Source organism: Ornithorhynchus anatinus, chromosome 1, assembly GCF_004115215.2.
Source record: "Ornithorhynchus anatinus isolate Pmale09 chromosome 1, mOrnAna1.pri.v4, whole genome shotgun sequence".
Taxonomy (NCBI): domain Eukaryota; kingdom Metazoa; phylum Chordata; class Mammalia; order Monotremata; family Ornithorhynchidae; genus Ornithorhynchus; species Ornithorhynchus anatinus.
In genome coordinates, this window is record NC_041728.1 from 86,601,250 (window position 1) to 86,615,742 (window position 14,493).

General features: G+C 42.5%; 1 non-coding gene across 1 annotated transcript; it reads left to right on the forward strand.

Annotated features, from left to right (window-relative positions):
• The first annotated feature begins 9,079 nt into the window (after positions 1–9,079).
• Positions 9,080–9,217, forward strand: LOC114817826. Its single transcript, XR_003765683.1, has one exon. It is a non-coding gene; the product is annotated as a small nucleolar RNA SNORA7 (small nucleolar RNA).
• Positions 9,218–14,493: the final 5,276 nt, after the last annotated feature.

The window sequence follows — 14,493 nt, forward strand, 5'->3', positions numbered from 1 at the left end:
TTTTTCCCCACGGGGCATTTGCCAGTCTTTTCTAGGACAAACTGTCCATCTCCTCAACCAGCCCATGCTCACAGATGGCTGGAGTTGGACCCACTCCACCCTAGTCTGTCTGTCTGAGGGCCTTAGGAAACTTCGTGTTTTAATCAATCAATCAATGGTATTTATTGAGTCCTTATGTGCAGAGCACTTCACTAAGTGCTTGGGAAAGTTCAGTACAACAGAATTAGTAGACTCGTTTCCTGACTATGATGACCTTATAGCTTAGAGGAGGAGACAGACATTAATATAAATTCAAAAATTGTAATATATAATTTAAAGATATGTGCATAAGTATTGTGGAGTTGGGGGTTGGGTGAATATCAAATGTTGGAAGGTCACAGATCCAAGTGTAATGGCACATGCCGTCGAGTGGCCCAGATTCCGGAAAAGGAAGCAGACCACACCAGTTAGGCTTAGTGAGATATCTATAAAAGTGGTTTATTTGGGGAAGTTACTTATGGGACAGCAATGGGTGGTGGCAGGGCACAGGAGACACACCACGCCCCGCCTAGCTAGGGCCACCCCTTTATATGCCATGTGACATCACTAAAAAAGCAAAACAGCTTACATGTGGATACCCAGGGCGCATACCATAACAACGAAAGTGCAGCAGTGCGCATGACTTGGCCTTGAGACTCTGGCAGGTCAGAGCCGGGGCACAATCACCCCTACACCAAGTAATAATAATAATAGTGGTATTTGTTAAGCGCTTACTATGTACAAAGCAGTGTTCTAAGCACTGGGGGGATACAAGGTATTCAGGTTGTCCCACATGGGGCTCACAGTCTTCATCCCCATTTTACAGATGAGGTAACTGAGGCCCAGAGAAGTGAAGTGACTTGCCCAAAGTCACACAACTGGCAAGCGGAGGAGTGGGGATTCGAACCTATGACCTATGACTCCCAAGCCCGGGCTCTTTCCTCTGGGAAAGCAAACCAGAGAAAAGAGGGCTTGGAGAAGATGTTACCTTAGTTTTAGGGAGCTCTGAGCAGAAGGGTTCATGTTGTTAGCTTTGGGGAAGGGGATCCTATCTCAGATAGCAGTGCCAAGGGAAGTGAGTTGTCAACATCTATGTTAGCAGTATTGATTTAGCTTTAGTTTGTTCAACAAAAGCACAGTGGTCTAGCTGACAGCTATCGATTTGTGGCTCATCCAAAATTCCCCAGTCCTCAGTTGATTTTAAACACAGCTTATTTCAGTCAGTCTCACTCGCTCTACATCTTCAAAAGCAGGAGAGTTGGCTCTTCTGCCCACGACTAGAAGTAATCCTCAAAATAATTAAAATAGTAAGTATGGGATTTATGGGTGACACCACTAGCCATCTCCCTACATTAGAAATGTTGCTGACAACTATCTTCCGTCAACATCTCAGGGTTCCTGTAAGAGAGCCCCCCCAAACAGGATAAGCACCTGCCTGTCACCCCAGTGTAGTTACCAATCCGAGAACCAGATGTTATGTTAAGAGGTCCACAACAACGTAACTTACTGGCTCACCTTTACACTTATGTAGGTACCAGTGGAGTTTGGCCCAAAGAGCAAAGACCAGTGACCACAAAAAGACCCATTTTTACATCCTCCAACACTCCATGAACCTCTCCACTTCCTCTCTGAAGGTGGACTTCCTCTCCTCTGATGTAAGTCTGGGTCGTGTGGAAGGTTCCTGAGGTGTGTCCGCATATTTCAGGGTATCCCCCGGTTAAAGGATGGCATAATCCTTGCAAAAGGGTTATGTTTGGGTCAGCTGCTATGACCTTCTTGGGCTAATTGTCTGTAGAAGAAAGTAGGAGAAGTTTTCTGACCCTTTGATATTCTCAATATCAATTGCTTTCCTGCTGGTGATGGGATCATTTATTCTTTGTTGTAGCCCGATTGTCCTTTCTCATTGTGCTTGTACCTGCCCTGATCCCATCATCCATTTGTGTTCTATTTATCAATCAACAAACTGTATTTATCAAATGCCTACTATGTGCAGAACACTGTACTAAGTGCTTTGGAGAGTACAATATAACAATACAACAGAGATAGTTGACACATTCCCTGTCCAAAACAAGCTTGCAGTCTAGAGGGGAAGACAGACATTAATATAAATAAATAAATTATGGATATGTACATAAGTGCTGTGGGGCTAAGGGAAGGGTGAATACAGGGAGCAAATCAGGGTTCAGATTTGAGTGGGAGAAGAGGAAATAAGGGTTTAGTTTGTCCTCATAACCGATAGACAATTACTCTCTAGCACTTCAAAGCCTTATTAAAGGCACGTCTCCTTCAAGAGGCCTCCCCTGACTAAGCCCTCCTTTCCTCTTCTCCCATTTCTTCCTACAATGCTCTGACTTGCTCCCTTTATTCATCCCCCTCCCAGGTCCATAGTATTTATATGCATATCTGTAATTTATTTATGTTAATGTCTATCTCGCCCTCTAGACTGCAAGCTTGTGGTGGGCAGGGAATATGTCTGTTTATTGTTATACTGTACTCTCCCAAGCGCTTAGTACAGTGTTCTCACACAATCAGCACTCAATAAATATAATTGAATGAATGAACATATGAATAACTGTCTGCGGGATATGAAGAGGGAGAGTGTTCCAAGTCAGAGGCAGGATGTGGGAGAGAGGTCAGTGACAAGATAGATGAGATGGAGGTACAGCGAATAGGTTGGCATTAGAGGACTGTGTGGGCTGGGTTGTAATAGGAGAGCAGAAAGGTGAAGTAGGAAGGGGCAAGGTGATTAAGTGATTAAGAACCAATTGTAAGGAGTTTCTGTTTGATGCTGAGGTGGATGGACAACCACTGGAGGTTCTTGAGGAGTAGGGAAACATAGCCTGAATGTTTTAGTCAAAAAATGATCCCTGCAACAAGGTGAAGTATTGACTGGAGTTGGGGGGGGTGACAGAAGGCAGGGAGGTCAGCAAGGAGGCTGATGCAGTAATAGAGGCATGACAGGATACGTGCTTGGATTAACGTGGTAGAAGTTCGATGGAGAGGAAGAGATAGATTTCACCTATGTTGTAAATGTTGAACCAACAGGATTTAGTGATAGCTTGAATATGTGGGTTGAATGATAGAGATGAGTCAAGGTTAATGCCAAGGTAATAGGCTTATCAGGAGGAGGACTGGGGTTGGGTGGAAAGATAAAGAGTTCTGTTTTAGAGATGTTAAGTTTGAGGTGCTAGCAAGACATCCAAGTGTAGATGTCTTGAATGCAGGAGGAAATGCAAGACCTAAAAGAGGGAGAGAGATCAGGCCTAGAAATGTAATAATAATAATAATAATGTTGGTATTTGTTAAGCGTTTACTATGTGCTGAGCACCGTTCTAAGCGCTGGGGTAGACACAGGGAAATCAGGTTGTCCCACGTGGGGCTCACAGTCTTCATCCCCATTTTACAGATGAGGGAACTGAGGCACAGAGAAGTGAAGTGACTTGCCCACAGTCACACAGCTGACAAGTGGCAGAGCTGGGATTCGAATCCATGACCTCTGACTCCAAAGCCCGGGCTCTTTCCGCTGAGCCACTCTGCTTCTCTGAAATATAGATTGGGAATCATCTTCATAAAGTTGAAGTTGAAGCCATGGGAGCAAATGAGTTATCCAAGGGAGTGGGTGTAGATGGAGAATAAAAGAGGACACAGAAATGAAACCTGAGGGAATCCCATAGTTAGGGGATGGAAGGCAGAGGAGGAGCCTGTGAAATAGACTGAGAATGAGCAGCCAAAGAGACAGGAGGAGAACCAGCTATGCCTAGTGGAAAGAGCACAGGCTTAGGGGTCAGAAGTACCTGGATTCTAATTCCAGTTTTCCACTTGTCTACCTTGTGACCTTGGGCAAGTCATGTAACTTCTCTGTGCCTCAGTTACCTCATCTGTAAAATGGGGATGACCAATGTGAGCCCCATGTGGTATGTGGTCTGTGTCCGACCTGATTAGTCTGTAACTACCCCAGCACTTAGTACAGTGCTTGGTATTTAGTAAGTGTGTAACAAGTACCATTAAATAAATAAATAAATAAATAGGAACAAGAGAGGACAGTGTCAGTGAATTCAAGGTTAGATAATGATTCCAGAAGTGTCAAAGGTAGCTGAGTGATCTAGAAGGACTAGGATGGAATAGAGGCCATTGGATTTGGCATGAAGGAAATCATTTGTGACCGTAGAGAGGGTGGTTTCTGTGGAGTGAAGGAGGCAGAAGCCAGACTGGAAGTGGTCCAGGAGGGAATTGGAGAAGAACTTGAGACAGTGGGTGTCGACCACCCACTCAAGAGGTTGGAGAGGAACCGTAGGAGAGAGATGGGGTGATAACTGGAGGAGCCGTGAGGCCCAGGGAGGGTTTTTTAGGATAGTGGGGCTATGAACACGTTTGAAATCAGTAGGGAATTGGAGAGTGACATCGGAGAGTGAGCAGCTGAAGATGGTGGTCAGGAAGGAAAGAAGGGAGGGGTCAAGTGTTTTGACAAGGTGTGAAGGGATGGGGTCAGATTCACAGATGGAGGGGGTGGATTTTGAAAGAAGGCAGGAGATCTCTCTTGAGATATTGCTGGGAAAGCAAAGAGAGTTAAAGAAGGGGCAAGAGGAAGAAGGGACTGGAAAGGAGCAGGGGAGAATTTCTGGCAGTTTTGCCTGATAGTTTCAATTTTCTCAATCATGTAGGTGGCCAGGTCATTAGGGTGGGGGAGGCGGGGGGGACCAGAGGGTTTGTCTCCTTCTACCTGCCTTGTGTGACACTAGCAGGAACTGCCTGCCCCACCCCATTCTCCTGCTCTTTCCAGTATTCCCCACATGTACAGTTTGAGTACCCCACCATCCTTGACCTCAGTGTCTACTCTCCCTAACAAGAACCAGAAGAAAAATTCAGAGTTTGGAATAATCTATTTCCAGTGTCTCCCTCTCTCAGGATCACACCTGAAGAGTTTCCAGTACTCTAGCAGACTCAGCAATAGGAGGAAGAATCAAGCAGAGGCAAACCCATTCCATTCCTAGCTTGGGCAGGAAGGCAATTGGCTACAAGTCAAAACTCACTTGTGCTAGCCAGCAGCAGCATGGGAGAGAGTTGAGGGTGAAGACTAAGGTTTACTGCGTGGAAGAAGGCAATGGTAAACCACTTTGGTATTTTTACCAAGAAAACTCTATGGATACACTACCAGCATGATTGCAGATGGAGGTGGGGCGTTCTGGGAGAGATGTGTCCATGGAGACGCTATGGGTCGGAGACAACTCGACAGCATAAGACAAGACAAAATTTCCAGTGATTCCATAGATTTCTTTCTCCCTTGCCCTTACCCTCTTTTTCCCTGGAAAACTCCCAGTGATTCGGTTACTGCAAAATTTCTTTGATGTGGATAATTCTTATTCTTATAGTCATTAAATTTTCTATTGAAAGGGTCCCCTTATTGATTTTATATTTCATCTTCCCTCTAATTGGGGAAGGGGCTTTTTTAGAAATGGCAATAATAAATAATGGTGCTTCACATTCTTATAGAAGATCTGATATTCTGCAGCTTGGAATGAATTAGTAGCAAAGAAAGACTATGTAGTTAAGCATGCCTCCAGATTTTGAACTTTCATAGATACAGGCTGCCCTCTATTGCCTGGACCTCTTTTTGCTGGCACTTAGGACCTGAAATTTCTGGCTTAACGTCTTCCAAATTTCTGGCTTAACGTCTTCCCAACAACTAGAAATTCCAAGTAAATATTCTCTACTGCACCACTGCATACATCCAGCTAAACTCAATTACTCTTCCTTGGTTTTATGGCTAAAAGAAAGATTATAGCTGTTCTTATCTTGCTCATTATTCATGTTCCTGGAGTCTTCAGTGTGAATTCTTTGTATTTTTTTCCCCACATGAAAGGTTATTTGCCTGTGATTTTTTTAACTCAACCTCCTCTTAAACCACTGGGCTAACTCCCTTTTAAATTATCCATCCATCCATGTGTTTCCAAATAATAACTGTGGTGTTTGTTAAGCACTTACTTTGTGCTAGGCAATGTACTAAGTAAATAAGCATTGGGGTACATAAAAGTAAATCAAGTTGGACACAGTTCCTGTACCACATGGGACTCTAAGTCTCAATCCCCATTTTTCAGATGAGGTAACAGAGGCACAAAGAAGTTAGTGACTTGCCAAAGGTCACACATCAGACAAGGGGCAGAGCTGGAATTAGAATCCAGGTCTTCTGACTCCCAGGCGTGTGCTCTATCTACTACGCCATGCTTCAGAAACCTGGATTAATCACCGTTCTAAGCATTTGGGAGACTAATAATACAGTCCTCTAGTAATAATAATAATAATAACAATAACAATTATGGTATTTAAAAGCTTACTTCGTCCTAAGCATTGTTGTAAGTGCTGAGGTAGATACAAGATGATCAGGTGGTCTCATGTGGGGCTCACAGTCTTAATCCCCATTTTACAGATGAGGTAATTGAGGCACAGAGAAGTTAAGTGACTTGCCCCAGGTCACACAGCAGGTAAGTGGCAGAGGCAGGATAAGAACTTGAGACTCTGACTCCCATACCCATGTTCTTTCCACTAGATCACAATGCTTCCCAGTGACTGTGAACCCGTTGTTGGGTAGGGATTGTCTCTATTTCTTGCTGAATTGTACTTTCCAAGGGTTTAGTACAGTGCTCTACACACAGTAAGCACTCAGTAAATATGATTGAATGAATTAATGAATTAATGACTACAGTACAATAGAGGTAGAAGATATGTTCCTTGTCCTCAAGGAGCTTACAGCCTAATGATTGGAGATTGGGGTGTAAAGATAAGCAAAATCTGATCATGGGTTACCAAAGGAAATTCCAGATTCTATACAGAAATCACCCCAGAAAATTCAATATGCAGGTTCTTTGCGGAGCCCAGTTAAAGCATGAATGTTGGGCAATTACCTATTTATTTTGTTAATGAGATATACATCACTTTGATTCTATTTATTTGCTATTGTTTTAATGAGATGTTCTTCCCCTTGATTCTATTTATTGCCATTGTTCTTGTCTTTCTGTCTCCCCCGATTAGACTGTAAGTCCATCAAAGGGCAGGGACTGTCTCTATCTGTTACCGATTTGTACATTCCAAGCGCTTAATACAGTGCGCTGCACATAGTAAGCGCTCAGTAAATACTATTGAATGAATAAATGAATAAATGAATTGAAAATGGCAGGTTCCCCAGGCTGTGAGCAAAGTCTTTATCTAAAAGATCATTATGGTGGTGACAGAAAACTACCATAACCATTTTCATGAAGAACAAATGTATGAGTACATTTCTGTAGGCATAAGTTCTCCAGCATCCATCACAGTACTGTCATACTTGTTCCTAATACAATAAGGTGACCATTCCTGGAGTCCTCTCCTTTACTGACTGGTATCCCACCAATACCAGCATGCCATGAATTGGCTGCATGGAAGATGGGGAGGGAAAGACTAGAATGCAGTCATCAAAATTCAATGTTTCTCTTCTTCCTCCTCCTTTCTGTATTTGCTGACTTTCACTACCCCGGTCAATCCCTGCTAGAGAGCTGTCTCAGCCAATCAGGCCACTTGGAAGCAGTGACCCAGTCAGCAACATCTTCTGCTTTATACGTGTAAAGCTAGAGATGGCATTTAGGCCAAAGAAGCTTGGAAATCCTGCCTCAAGGAAACCCAGATGGAATATGTAATTGGGAACGTTGGCCAGGAATGTTCAAAAACTGAGCAAGGGCTTGGGGTCAGAGGATTCTAATCTAATTCTAAACCTGGATTCTAATCCCATCACTGACACTTTCCTGCTCTGTAATTTTGGACAAGTTATTTAACTCCTCAGTGTCTTGGTTTGTAAAATGGGAATTTAATACCTGTTCTCCCTCCCCTTTAGACTGTGAGCTCAGATTGGATTGTGTCCAATCTGATTATCCTGAATCTACCCCAGTGCTAGGCACAAAGTAAGTGCTTAACAAATGCCACAATTATTATTAGAGAGTTAATGGTTTGTTAGATCTGCAAAAGTGGGCTTGTGTACTAGAGCTAGCCCCCTGATCATACTATAGTTTTGTGAACCTCTCTCTTTCATGTAATAATCAGAAAATCACAGTCCAGCTGGGAAAAGAGTTTAGTGACAAGCCAGTAATAGGATCCTAAAGCTTTGAGACTCAATTATAGATTATTTGTGACCATTATTGCCACTATTAAGAAGCATTTCCCTAATTTCCTACCACATTTTTAAAGCTATCGAAGGATTTCGATAGCACACATTTCTCTCTTGAAGAGGGTGTCATTTTATTTGCAATGAACATAGCTGTCTGTTAACCGTTTTGAAGCCTCTTTGTTTAGTACAGCTGATTTTTATTTTAATCAATTGGATAAGACTTGGAGCAAAATTCAATCTCACACACACACACACACACACACACACACACCAATAAATTCAGATAAATTGGTGGGACTTGAGCAATTACTGTGTGCAGAGATGTTAGGAAATGCTTCAGAGAGTACAAAACAAGAGAAAGACACAATTTGCCCTTGTTAATAGGGTAATAATGATCATTTTTAAATGTTCTGGGCTTATCTTTAAAAGAATGTAGCTATTTTATCTGCTCACATTCTAATGAATTATGAAATCAATAATGAAAGCATTCCAATTAGCACATTTTCCTTCCAGCTCCATGAGCATCTGCACTCTGATGATCTTTCACAGTCATCACTTTCTCACTCAAGCTCGTTATGGACAGGGAACATCATCTGCTGATTCTCTTGTACTCTTCCAAGCATTGCACATAGTAAGCACTCAATAAGTACAATTGATTGATTGATTTATTTACATGATATAATACTATCTAAAATAACGAGGTTAGAGGAAATCAACCTAGACAGATAATGTTTATATTCTCTTTTTTGCAGTAGTTTTTTAAAAAAAATCTGTTTCTAGCACCTGCTTGGGCAACTCCTTCCCCCGGCGACTCCTTCCCCCGGCCTTAAATTGTTTAAAATATCTGGAAAGGAATGTATTTGAGTCACCCACTTAATCTTTCAGTTTGCATTTACTGAATTTATGATTCCATAGCTGTAGAAATATGGTCCCCTCTCAGGGTCGCACCTGGAGGGTTTCCAGAACTCTACCAGTCTTGGCTACAGGAAGGAGAGTCAAGCAGAGGCCTACCCATTCAATTCTTAGCTTAGGTAGTGGCTAGAGAATGGAAGACAATCTGCTACAAGTCAAATCTTACCTGTGCTGGACAGCAGCAGCAGGGGAGAGAGTCGTGGGAAGAGATTCAATTTTACTGTGTAGAAGGAGGCAGTGGTAAACCACTTCCATATTTTTACCAGGAAAACTCTCTGGATCCACTACCAGAACGATTGCAAATGGAGGTGGGGTGTTCTGGGAGACATGTGTCCATGGACATGCTATGGGTCAGAGATGACTTGATGGCATAAGACAAGTATGGTATTTTGATTTTACAAATATTTTGCCATTTGGATGCATAATGAAGCTATATTTTATGTGTTGAGTACAGCCAGTCATTCAATTCTACATAGTATTTATTTTACTAGGCACAACTCCTTATTAGAAGGATGAAATAATAATTGTGGTATTTGTTAAACACTTACCATGTATTAAGTACTGTACTTATTAATTGCTGGGGGAGAGACGAGGTAATCAGACACATTCCCTGTCCCATATGGGGCTCACAATCTAAGTAGGAGGGAGAGCAGGTGTTGAATCCCCATTTTACAGGTGGGGAAACTGAGGCACAGAGAAGTTAAGTGACTTGTCCAAAGTCACACAGTGGACAAGCAGTACAGCCAGGATTAGAACCCAGGTCCTCTACCAGAGGCCTGTGCATTTTTCACTAGGCCATCCTGCTTCCCTGAGTAAATATATAAAATAGCTTTAATCATAATAAAAACAATTATTAGGGTTTTTATTAGGTGCTTACTGTATGCTAAGCACTGGGGTAGATACATAAAAATCAGATGATGTGTCTATCATTCCTTATTATTATTATCAAGTGCCATCGAGCTATTTCTGAGTCATACCTATTCTACGAATATATTTTCCGTAGAACGTCCTACCTTCTGCCATAATCTGTAACCTTGCTAACGGTTCTTCTGTTATCACTGTTTTGGTCTCTATCCATCTAGCTGTTGGTCTGCCTCTTCCATGTTTTCCCCGGACTTTTCCTAGCATTAGTATCTTCTCCAGAGAATTAGTCTTCCTGATGATGTGTCCAAACTATGCTAATCTAAGACCACATTGGCTTAATTTGCATCACAGATAATACTAATCAAAGAGGCAGCTATCAAGACTGCAACTATTAAAAAAGGTCTCCCTGACTAATTTCAGAATATTCATAAGCTTCTAATGAATTCATGAAGTACGCATGTACCATTTCATTATCCTGCCTAGGTCACGAAAAGACTTCAGTGGCAGATTTCTCCAGGACTTCTGGGAAGGTTTTCTTGCAGGGAGCTTGCCAACAGCTATTATGTACTCACTAATTAGAATGTTAAAAGAGAAACTGAACCCAATCTGAGTCCATTATTCAAGTATTTGGGAATCTTGTCTCTCTGGGAAATACCTTACTGATGCTCAATCAAGACACCATCACACAAAATGTTCCCTATTTTTTCAATGATCCAGGAGTGAGTAGAGTGAGTGAAGGGAGAGTATGTGGGGTGGGTGGAGAATTATCATTGGGATCCAGACTGTGAGCTCAATGTTGGTTAGGGATTGTATCTATTTGTTGCTGAATTGTACTTTCCAAGTGGTTAGTACTGTGTTCTGCACACAGTAAGCACTCAATAAATATGATTGAATGAATGAATGAATAAATGAATGAATGAATGAAAAGGAAGTTCTTTCCTTTCTCTTCCTCTCTCTTTCCCTGCTTTCTCTCATTAACTTAGTCCACCACCCTCCCTGTTCTTGACCATCCATTAACTCCTTCTGACCCAGGACACCCCAACTTCAGATTAGCCTAGTAGACCATGGACTAGCGCCACAGAGCCAATGGAGCAAAGTTTCCTGTTCCATCACTGGACAGAACAACCAACAGACTATTCTATCCAATGAGCTTTGGAATTAACTGCTACTCCACAGCCACGAGTCCCAGAAATCATCCCTGGCTGAATAACTGAGGGACTGGGAGCTATTGTGTCTCTCTTTCATCACCTCATCTTCCATAAAACTGACCCTATTTTTTTGGAGATCAAAATGGGATAGAGGACGGGGCTTTGAAGAGTAGGGCCAATGATACAGGCAGTCGAGGAAGAGGGAAGGAAGATGGGAAAGGAAGAAAAATACAGTGGAGGGGCAACAGAAGGAGCAAGAGAGTCAGGAAGGAGAGACAGAGAGAGGGAGAGGAATAAAAGAGAGAGTCAGAAAGCAAGTCAATTGTAATAATCAATCAATGGCATCTACTGAGTGTGGGCAAGGAACTATACTAAGTCCTTGAGAGAGTAAATACAATAGAGTTGGCAGAAACATTCCCTGCCCACAACAAGTTTAGAGTCTAGAGGAAAAAGTCAAGAAGACTTGGTCTCTAATTCTAGCTCTGTTTTTGACCTATGGGCAAGTCACTTGACCTCTCTAGACCTCAGTTTCCTCATCTGTAAAATGGGGATATGCTAACTACTCTGTCAACCTTTTATATTGTGACTTATATTGTGTGGGTCAAGGACTGTCCCAGCACTGAATATCCTATACCTGCTATAATGCTTAGCATTTATTGAGTGCTCAATAAGTTCCAGAATGTCTTGTTATTTGTTCCTTTAGGTCGAAATAAAGTCTTTGTAAATTGTAGTCCTAGCATGGGGATACACCTAGGGAAAAATAAGCCCAGTGACTCTGTGATGATGGGCTCAGAACTATATCATTCTTCAGAAAGAGCTCTCCAGTTCACTGGTATCAGTGCTTTTAAAGCTTTGGACAAATGCATGGAGACAGCCAAAAAGGGTACTAAACACTGGGCAGCATCAGGAAGGGAGAGAAAGAAAACAAAATCCAGAGTTTTGTTACTGTAAAAAACCATGAATTTTTTTATGGTATTTGTTGCCTAAGTGCTAGGCACTGTACTAAAGTGCTGGGGTAGATAAAAAGTTAATCAGGTTGGACACAGTCTGTGGCCTACCTAGGGCCCACAGTCTTAATCCCTATTTTACAGATGAGGTAACTGAGGCACGGAGGAGTTAAGTGACTTGTTCAGTGTCATACAATAGACACATGGGAGAACCAGAATTAGACACAAGTCCTCTGACTTCCAGGCCCATGATGTTTCCACTAGGCCACGCTGCTTCCCATGTCTGTTTCCCATGATAGGTTTGTACTGCATAATAGATATGCACCGCATGATAGTTCTGCACTTGGAATAGCAATCAATCATTTAATTAATCGTACTCACTTAGTGCTTACTGTGGGCAGGCAATGAATCATTTATATTTATTGAGCTCTTACTGTGTCCAGGGTACTACACTAAGCACTTGAGAGAGTACAACACAATATAACAGACACATTCCCTTCCCACAGAAGTTTAAGGTATAGATGGGGAGAGAGAGTAATATAAAGAAAATATGGATATGTACATAAGTACTGTGATTCTGGTGTGGGAGGGTGAATAAAGGGAGCAAGTCAGGATGACACAAAAGGGAATGGGAAAAGAGGAAATGAGAGCTTTGTCAGGGAAGGCCTCTTGGAGGAGATGTGCCTTCAGTAATGCTTTGGAGTGGGGGACAGTAATTGTCAGATATGAGGAGGGGGGACCTTCCAGCAGAGGCTGGACATGGGTGAGAGGTCGGCAGTGAGATAGACAAGATCTAGGTACCATGAGTAAGTTGGCATGCATGGAGCCAAGTTCGTGGGGCTGGGTTGTAGTAGGAGTGTAGTGAGGTGAGGTGGGAGGGGCCAAAGTGATTGAGTGCTTCAAATCTGATGATGAGGAGTTCCTGTTTGATGCAGAGGGCAAGCACTGGAGGTTCTTGAGGAGTGGGGAGACATGGACTGATTGGTTTTGTAGAAAAATGATCCAGGGAGCAGAGTGAAGTCTGGACTGGAGTTGGGGGAGACAGGAGACAGGGAGGTCAGCAAGGAGGCTGACACGGCAATAAAGGCAGAGCAGGATAAGTGCTTGGTTTAATGTGGTAGCCATTTGGATGGAGAGAAAAGAATAGATTTTAGCTATATTGTGAAGGTTGAACAGACAGGATTTAGTGATAGATTGAATATGTGGGTTGAATGATAGAGATGAATCAAGGCTAATGCCTAGGTTCCAGGCTTATGAGACAGGGAGGATGGTGGTGCTGTCTACAGTGACAGAAAAATCAAGGGGAGGACAGGGTTTGGGTGAGTAGATAAGGAGTTCTGTTTTGACCATGTTAAGTTTGTGGCGTGGGCAATATACTAACAATAATTATTATTATAGTATTTGTTAAGCATTCACTGTTCTAAACTCTGGGGTAAATATAAAGTAATCAGGTTGTCCCATGTGGGGTTCACAGTCTTAATCCCCATTTTTCAGAGAACACAGAGAAGCTAAGTGGCTTGTCCAAGGACACAGAGCAGACAGAAATAAGCACTCAATAAATTCAATTGAATGAATGAATGTTCTGAAGGCACAAGAAATGCAGGACTCCAGATATATCTACACATACATATATAAACATATGCATATATTAATGTACCTATATACTTAAATATATACACTTATATCAAATATACTGTGAGGTGTTCTAGTGGCCACAATAATAATTATAATAATAATAGTTGTGGTATTTGTTGTGTTTGCTATGTGCCAAAGACTGTTCTGAGCATTAGGGTAGATACAAGGTAATCAAGTCAGACATTGTCCCTCTCCCTCATGGGGCTCACAGTCTTAATCCCCATTTTACAGATGAGGTAATAATAATAATGTTGGTATTTGTTAAGCGCTTACTATGTGCAGAGCACTGTTCTAAGCGCTGGGGTAGACACAGGGGAATCAGGTTGTCCCACGTGGGGCTCACAGTCTTCATCCTCATTTTACAGATGAGGTAACTGAGGCCCAGAGAAGTTAAGTGACTTGCCCACAGTCACACAGCTGACAGGTGGCAGAGCTGGGATTCGAACTCATGAGCTCTGACTCCAAAGCCCAGGCTCTTTCCACTGCGCCACGCTGCTTCCCCCCAGGTAACTGAGGCACAGAGAAATGAAGTGACTTTCCCAAGGTCATGCAGCAGACGTAGCAGAGACCGAAATTCCTCCTGCCTTCAAGACATCTCTACTTGGATATCCTACCATCACCTGAAACTTAATGTGTCTGAAACAGAGCTCCTTATCTTCCCACTCAAACCCTGTCCTCCCCCATTACCGTAGGCATCACCACCATCCTTCCTGTCTCACAAGCCCATAACCTTGGTGTTATCCTTGACTCATTTCTCCCATTAAACCCACATATTCAATCTATCACAAAATTCTGTCGGTTCAACTTTCACAACATTGCAAAAATCTGCCCTGCCCTC